Below are 9,964 nucleotides of genomic sequence, written 5' to 3' on the forward strand. Positions count from 1 at the left end.
ACTAGGGTTAAGGTTTTGATTAGGGTTAGGGTTAAGGTTTGGATTAGGGTTAGGATTAGGTTTAGGGTTTGCGCTAAGGTTAGAGTTAGGGTTGATAGATATCTGACAACCTTTGTTATTAGGCATTCAGACAAAAGGTATTCAATTGTTTGTTTATTAAAGACTTCTCATTAATTCATCAGTCACAGCTCTGTGTGGTCAGGTGACACTTTATAACCAACCAGGCTTTGACACAACCTTCTTTCAAACAATCACTTTGCTGAGCATTGAATCTCTTCTCCTCTCCGCTCCTTCAGTTTTTCATTTCAGCGTGGGCGGTCGCGACCCTCCTCCACCTCAGACTTCTGCACACCTTATCATCAGTGTCCAGGTTTAGTTCTTCAGATGTCCACCCTTCATCACATCCTGCAACATTCATCATCATCACCACCATCACCACCACAACCAGCAGCAGCGGTGTCTCAGCTGCATCAGGGGGTTATCCTACCCTCCTACCCTGCAGTGAGCCTCATCAACCCTTTGAAGATGTGCAGATTTCTCATTGGGGCCTAACCGCCTGTGCTGAATCTTGTAAAATAAAAAAAGACAGTGTCTCTCCTGATTGAATGTTATTGCTCAGACACTTCAATGGAAAAAGCTAAATGTTTAATATCAGTCTTAAGATAAAGCAGCTTTTTTAGTCAAATTAAAACCGCTTGAACAGCTCATTGCTCATTTGACTACAGAGAGAAAAATGCACAAGCACTCAAAGCTTATATTTGAAGATTTGATCTCCAATTAGTTTGTGAAAGTAATCAAAAACAATCAATTTATAACCCCTAAATCTCAGCTAGTTACCAGAATATTTTATACACCTCATAACAAGCTCCGAAGTTGAAATCCAGCTCTGTTAGTTTGAGGCAACTTTTCTGGCAACAGTGGTTAGAGACTCTGGCCAAGAAGTTGCCCAGAGTGGTTGGGTTAATCACCGAGGCAGAGGCTGCTGCCAGGATTAATCTGAATAGCTCTTAACACACTGACTCATTTGGTTGTTTAGTGCTGTCAGTCTGCCTGTCTGCAACGAAATGCATAATATTAACAGAGTAAACACTCAGTGCAACCGTATCTGGACACACTAATTCCTCCAAGCCATTCTGCAGAGCACTGTGCATCATTTGGTTTTCATAAAAACAGTCATATGCAGTCTTCAAAATACCCTGATGAGTCTGCAAAACTGTATTAAATTGAAAAGTTTTCATGGAGCTCAGGAAAATATGAGCCGTTCCCAGAAGGCTCCTGCAAATTCTGAAGCTCTGGCAAATATACGATCCATTAAAACTTCATCTGAATACTTCTGACTGTGTAGAAACGCTAAGTGGAATCAAGTGTTGCCAAGTTGATGGCGTTAAATTCCCACACGCCTCGGGGTCTTTTGTTTTCATTTGCCAAAAAATCACTTCGAGACCATTCAAAAACACAGGTGCTTCAACTCACACAGGTGACCCTGCAGGAAAAACACTGACTCTAATGACTTCAGTAACATGTTAATGTCTGTTATTGTACCTGTTTTCTGGTGTGTTTTTAAGGCTGCTCACAAATGCCCAGATAGCTGCAATTGTACGATTTGCTTCACTGAGTCACTTTGATTCAGGTGTGGGCATAAACCCAGTGACCACGGGGGCAGAGGGTGAGGGCGCCCTCGCTAATCTGAACCATAACCCTAATCTAACCCTAACCCTAATCTAACCTTAGGCCTAACCCTAACCCTGACCCTAATCTAACCCTAACCCTAATCTAACCATAGCCCTAATCTAACCTTAGGCCTAACCCTAACCCGAACCCTGACCCTAATAATAACCCTAACCCTAAATCTAATTGTAAGCCTAACCCAAACCCTAATCTTAACACTAACCCTAACCCTAACCCTAACCCTAACCCTAATCTTAACACTAACCCTAACCCTAACCCTAACCCAAACCCTAATCTTAACACTAACCCTAACCCTAACCCTAACCCTAATCTTAACACTAACCCTAACCCTAACCCTAATCGTAACCCTAACCCTAATGGTAACCCTAACCCTAATCTAACCCTAACCCTAATCGTAACCCTAACCCTTATGGTAACCCTAACCCTAATCTAACCCTAACCCTAACCCTAATCGTAACCCTAACCCAAACCTAACCCTTACCATAACCCTAACCCTAACCCTAATGGTAACCCTAACCCTAACCCTAACCCTAATGGTTAACCTAACCCTAACCCTAACCTTAAACCTAATGGTAACCCTAACCCTAATCGTAACCCTAACCCTAATCGTAACCCTAACCCTAACCCTAACCCTAATCGTAACCCTAACCTTAACCCTAATGGTAACCCTAACCTTAACCCTAATGGTAAACCTAACCCTAACCCTAATCGTAACCCTAACCTTAACCCTAATGGTAAACCTAACCCTAACCCTAACCCTAACCTTAACCTTAACCCTAACCCTAACCCTAACCTTAACCCTAATGGTAACCCTAACCCAAACCTAACCCTAACCCTAATCGTAACCCTAACCTTAACCCTAATCGTAACCCTAACCCTAATACTAATGGTAACCCTAACCCTAATCGTAACCCTAACCTTAACCCTAATCGTAACCCTAACCCTAATACTAATGGTAACCCTAACCCTAACCCTAACCCTAATTGTAACCCTAACCCTAACCCTAATACTAATGGTAACCCAAACCTAACCCTAACCCTAATCGTAACCCTAACCTTAACCGTAATCGTAACACTAACCCTAATACTAATGGTAACCCTAACCCTAACCCTAATCGTAACCCTAACCTTAACCCTAACCCTAACCCTAATGGTAAACCTAACCCTAACCCTAACCCTAACCCTAATGGTAAACCTAACCCTAACCCTAACCCTAACCCTAACCCTAAACCCTAACCCTAACCCTAACCCTAATGGTAACCCTAACCCAAACCTAACCCTAACCCTAATCGTAACCCTAACCTTAACCCTAATCGTAACCCTAACCCTAATACTAATGGTAACCCTAACCCTAACCCTAATTGTAACCCTAACCCTAACCGTAATCGTAACCCTAACCTTAACCATAATCGTAACCCTAACCCTAACCCTAATGGTAACCCTTATGGTAAACCTAACCCTAACCCTAACCCTAACCCTAACCCTAATGGTAAACCTAACCCTAACCCTAACCCTTACCCTAATGGTAACCCTTATGGTAAACCTAACCCTAACCCTAACCCTAACCCTAACCCTAATGGTAAACCTAACCCTAACCCTTACCCTAATCGTAACCCTTATGGTAAACCTAACCCTAACCCTAACCCTAATCGTAACCCTTATGGTAAACCTAACCCTAATCGTAACCCTAATCGCAACCCTAACCCTAACCCTAATCGTAACCCTTATGGTAAACCTAACCCTAACCCTAACCCTAATCGTAACCCTAACCCTAACCCTAACCCTAATCGTAACCCTAACCCTAATCTAACACTAACCCTAATCGTAACCCTAACCCTAACCCTAACCCTAATCGTAACCCTAACCCTAACCCTAACCCTAATCGTAATCCTAACCCTAATGGTAAACCTAACCCTAACCCTAATCGTAACCCTAACCCTAACCCTAACCGTTATGGTAAACCTAACCCTAACCCTAACCCTAATCGTAACCCTAACCCTAATGGTAAACCTAACCCTAACCCTAATCGTAACCCTAACCCTAACCCTAACCCTAACCCTAATCGTAACCCTAACCCTAACCCTAACCCTAACCCTTATGGTAAACCTAACCCTAACCCTAACCCTAACCCTAACCCTAACCCCACCCCTAACCCTAACCCTAACCCTAACCCTAACCCCACCCCTAACCCTAACCCCTAACCCTAACCCTAACCCCACCCCTAACCCTAACCCTAACCCTAACCTTTCCTAACCCTAACCCTAACCCTTACCCTAACCCTAACCCTAACCCCACCCCTAACCCTAACCCTAACCCCTAACCCTAACCCTAACCCCACCCCTAACCCTAACCCTAACCCTAACCTTTCCTAACCCTAACCCTAACCCTAACCCTAACCCTAACCCTTACCCTAACCCTAACCCTAACCCGAACCCTAACCCTAACCCTAACCCTAACCCCACCCCTAACCCTAACCCTAACCCGGTCCCTAACCCCAACTCCTAACCCTAATCGTAACCCTAACCCTAATCGTAACCCTAACCCTAATCGTAACCCTAGTCGTAACCCTAACCCTAACCCTAATCGTAACCCTAACCCTAATCTAACCCTAATCGTAACCCTAATCCTAACCCTAACCCTAATCGTAACCCTAACCCTAATCGTAACCCTAACCCTAATCTAACCCTAACCCTAACCCTAATCGTAACCCTAACCCTAATCTAACCCTAACCCTAATCGTAACCCTAACCCTAACCCTAACCCTTACCCTAACCCTAACCCTAACCCTAACCCTAACCCTAACCCTAACCCTAATCGTAATCCTAACCCTAATGGTAAACCTAACCCTAACCCTAATCGTAACCCTAACCCTAACCCTAACCGTTATGGTAAACCTAACCCTAACCCTAACCCTAATCGTAACCCTAACCCTAATGGTAAACCTAACCCTAACCCTAATCGTAACCCTAACCCTAACCCTAACCCTAATCGTAACCCTAACCCTAACCCTAACCCTAACCCTTATGGTAAACCTAACCCTAACCCTAACCCTAACCCTAACCCTAACCCCACCCCTAACCCTAACCCTAACCCTAACCCTAACCCCACCCCTAACCCTAACCCCTAACCCTAACCCTAACCCCACCCCTAACCCTAACCCTAACCCTAACCTTTCCTAACCCTAACCCTAACCCTTACCCTAACCCTAACCCTAACCCCACCCCTAACCCTAACCCTAACCCCTAACCCTAACCCTAACCCCACCCCTAACCCTAACCCTAACCCTAACCTTTCCTAACCCTAACCCTAACCCTAACCCTAACCCTTACCCTAACCCTAACCCTAACCCGAACCCTAACCCTAACCCTAACCCTAACCCCACCCCTAACCCTAACCCTAACCCGGTCCCTAACCCCAACTCCTAACCCTAATCGTAACCCTAACCCTAATCGTAACCCTAACCCTAATCGTAACCCTAGTCGTAACCCTAACCCTAACCCTAATCGTAACCCTAACCCTAATCTAACCCTAATCGTAACCCTAATCCTAACCCTAACCCTAATCGTAACCCTAACCCTAATCGTAACCCTAACCCTAATCTAACCCTAACCCTAACCCTAATCGTAACCCTAACCCTAATCTAACCCTAACCCTAATCGTAACCCTAACCCTAACCCTAACCCTTACCCTAACCCTAACCCTAACCCTAACCCTAATCTAACCCTAACCCTAACCCTAACCCTAATCGTAACCCTAACCCTAATCTAACCCTAACCCTAACCCTAACCCTAACCCTAACCCTAATCTAACCCTAACCCTAATCGTAACCCTAGTCGTAACCCTAACCCTAATCTAACCCTAACCCTAACCCTAACCCTAACCCTAACCCTAATCGTAACCCTAACCCTAATCTAACCCTAACCCTAACCCTAACCCTAACCCTAATCGTAACCCTAACCCTAACCCTAACCCTAACCCTAACCCTAATCGTAACCCTAACCCTAATCCTAACCCTAACCCTAACCCTAATCGTAACCCTAACCCTAACCCTAACCCTAATCGTAACCCTAACCCTAATCTAACTCTAACCCTAACCCTAATCGTAACCCTAACCCTAACCCTAATGGTAACCCTAACCCTAATCTAACTCTAACCCTAACCCTAACCCTAATCGTAACACTAACCCTAATCTAACTCTAACCCTAACCCTAACCCTAACCCTAATCGTAACCCTAATCGTAACCCTAACCCTAACCCTAATCGTAACCCTAACCCTAACCCTAATCGTAACCCTAACCCTAATCGTAACCCTAATCGTAACCCTAACCCTAATCGTAACCCTAACCCTAATCGTAACCCTAACCCTAACCCTAATCGTAACCCTAACCCTAACCCTAATCGTAACCCTAACCCTAACCCTAATCGTAACCCTAACCCTAACCCTAACCCTAGTCGTAACCCTAACCCTAATCGTAACCCTAACCCTAATCTAACCCGAACCCTAATCTAACCTTTACCCTAATCGTAACCCTAACCCTAATCGTAACCCTAACCCTAGTCGTAACCCTAACCCTAATCGTAACCCTAACCCTAATCGTAACCCTAACCCTAATCGTAACCCTAATCGTAACCCTAACCCTAATCGTAACCCTAACCCTAATCGTAACCCTAACCCTAATCGTAACCCTAATCGTAACCCTAACCCTAATCGTAACCCTAATCGTAACCCTAACCCTAATCTAACCCGAACCCTAATCTAACCTTTACCCTAATCGTAACCCTAACCCTAATCGTAACCCGAACCCTAATCTAACCTTTACCCTAATCGTAACCCTAACCCTAATCGTAACCCTAACCCTAGTCGTAACCCTAACCCTAATCGTAACCCTAACCCTAATCGTAACCCTAACCCTAACCCTAATCTAACCCTAACCCTAATCGTAACCCTAACCCTAATCGTAACCCTAACCCTAATCGTAACCCTAACCCTAACCCTAATCTAACCCTAACCCTAATCGTAACCCTAACCCTAATCGTAATCCTAACCCTAATCGTAACCCTAACCCTAATCGTAACCCTAACCCTAATCGTAACCCTAACCCTAATCGTAACCCTAACCCTAATCGTAACCCTAACCCTAACCCTAACCCTAACCCTAATCCTAACCCTAATCGTAACCCTAACCCTAATCGTAATCCTAACCAAAATCGTAACCCTAACCCTAACCCTAACCCTAACCCTAATCCTAACCCTAATCGTAACCCTAACCCTAACCCTAACCCTAATCCTAACCCTAATCGTAACCCTAACCCTAATCCTAACCCTAATCTAACCCTAACCCTAATCGTAACCCTAACCCTAACCCTAATCGTAACCCTAACCCTAACCCTAATCGTAACCCTAACCCTAACCCTAATCGTAATCCTAACCCTAATCGTAACCCTAACCCTAATCCTAATCTAACCCTAACCCTAACCCTAACCCTAATCGTAATCCTAACCCTAATCGTAACCCTAACCCTAATCGTAACCCTAACCCTAATCGTAATCCTAACCCTAATCGTAACCCTAACCCTAACCCTAATCGTAATCCTAACCCTAATCGTAACCCTAACCCTAATCGTAATCCTAACCCTAATCGTAACCCTAACCCTAACCCTAATCTAACCCTAACCCTAATCGTAACCCTAACCCTAACCCTAACCCTAATCGTAACCCTAACCCTAACCCTAATCGTAACCCTAACCCTAATCGTAACCCTAACCCTAATCCTAACCCTAATCGTAATCCTAACCCTAATCGTAACCCTAACCCTAACCCTAATCTAACCCTAACCCTAATCGTAACCCTAACCCTAACCCTAACCCTAATCGTAACCCTAATCCTAACCCTAATCGTAACCCTAACCCTAATCGTAACCCTAACCCTAACCCTAATCGTAACCCTAATCCTAACCCTAACCCTAATCGTAACCCTAACCCTAATCCTAATCTAACCCTAACCCTAATCGTAACCCTAACCCTAACCCTAACCCTAATCGTAACCCTAACCCTAACCCTAACCCTAATCGTAATCCTAACCCTAATCGTAACCCTAACCCTAATCGTAACCCTAACCCTAATCGTAACCCTAACCCTAATCGTAACCCTAACCCTAATCCTAACCCTAATCGTAATCCTAACCAAAATCGTAACCCTAACCCTAATCGTAACCCTAACCCTAATCGTAACCCTAATCCTAATCGTAACCCTAACCCTAACCCTAATCGTAACCCTAACCCTAATCGTAACCCTAACCCTAATCCTAACCCTAACCCTAACCCTAACCCTAACCCTAATCCTAATCGTAACCCTAACCCTAATCGTAACCCTAACCCTAACCCTAATCGTAACCCTAACCCTAACCCTAATCGTAATCCTAATCCTAATCGTAACCCTAACCCTAACCCTAATCGTAATCCTAATCCTAATCGTAACCCTAACCCTAATCCTAATCGTAACCCTAACCCTAACCCTAATCGTAATCCTAACCCTAACCCTAATCGTAACCCTAACCCTAATCGTAACCCTAACCCTAACCCTAATCGTAACCCTAACCCTAACCCTAATCGTAATCCTAACCCTAATCGTAACCCTAACCCTAACCCTAATCGTAATCCTAACCCTAATCGTAACCCTAACCCTAACCCTAATCGTAATCCTAACCCTAACCCTAACCCTAATCGTAATCCTAATCCTAATCGTAACCCTAACCCTAATCCTAATCGTAACCCTAATCCTAACCCTAATCGTAATCCTAACCCTAATCCTAACCCTAACCCTAATCCTAACCCTAATCCTAATCGTAACCCTAACCCTAATCCTAATCGTAACCCTAACCCTAATCCTAATCGTAACCCTAACCCTAACCCTAATCGTAATCCTAACCCTAATCGTAACCCTAACCCTAATCGTAACCCTAACCCTAACCCTAACCCTAATCTAACCCTAACCCTAATCGTAACCCTAATCCTAACCCTAACCCTAACCCTAACCCTAACCCTAATCGTAATCCTAACCCTAACCCTAATCCTAATCGTAACCCTAACCCTAATCCTAATCGTAACCCTAACCCTAACCCTAATCCTAATCCTAACCCTAATCGTAACCCTAACCCTAATCGTAACCCTAACCCTAACCCTAACCCTAATCTAACCCTAACCCTAACCCTAACCCTAACCCTAACCCTAACCCTAATCGTAACCCTAACCCTAATCTAACCCTAACCCTAACCCTAACCCTAATCGTAACCCTAACCCTAATCCTAATCGTAACCCTAACCCTAATCCTAATCGTAACCCTAACCCTAACCCTAACCCTAACCCTAATCGTAACCCTAACCCTAACCCTAACCCTAACCCTAATCCTAATCGTAACCCTAACCCTAATCCTAATCGTAACCCTAACCCTAACCCTAACCCTAACCCTAACCCTAACCCTAATCGTAACCCTAACCCTAACCCTAACCCTAACCCTAATCCTAACCCTAACCCTAACCCTAACCCTAACCCTAACCCTAATCGTAACCCTAACCCTAACCCTAACCCTAACCCTAATCTAACCCTAACCCTAACCCTAACCCTAACCCTAATCCTAATCGTAACCCTAACCCTAATCGTAACCCTAACCCTAACCCTAACCCTAATCGTAACCTTAACCCTAACCCTAATCTAACCCTAACCCTAATCTAACCCTAACCCTTACCCTAACCCTAATCGTAACCCTAACCCTAACCCTAATCCTAATCGTAACCCTAACCCTAATCCTAATCGTAACCCTAACCCTAATCCTAACCCTAATCCTAATCGTAACCCTAACCCTAACCCTAACCCTAACCCTAACCCTAACCCTAATCGTAACCCTAACCCTAACCCTAACCCTAATCCTAATCGTAACCCTAACCCTAATCCTAATCGTAACCCTAACCCTAATCCTAACCCTAATCCTAATCGTAACCCTAACCCTAATCTAACTCTAACCCTAACCCTAACCCTAACCCTAATCGTAACCCTAATCGTAACCCTAACCCTAATCATAACCCTAATCGTAACCCTAACCCTAATCGTAACCCTAACCCTAATCGGAACCCTAACCCTAATCGTAACCCTAACCCTAATCTAACCCGAACCCTAATCGTAACCCTAACCCTAACCCTAGTCGTAACCCTAACCCTAATCTAACACTAACCCTAATCGTAACCCTAACCCTAATCTAACCCTAACCCTAATCGTAACCCTAA

Source organism: Notolabrus celidotus, chromosome 4 (assembly GCF_009762535.1).
Source record: "Notolabrus celidotus isolate fNotCel1 chromosome 4, fNotCel1.pri, whole genome shotgun sequence".
In the NCBI taxonomy this organism is placed as follows: Eukaryota; Metazoa; Chordata; class Actinopteri; order Labriformes; family Labridae; genus Notolabrus; species Notolabrus celidotus.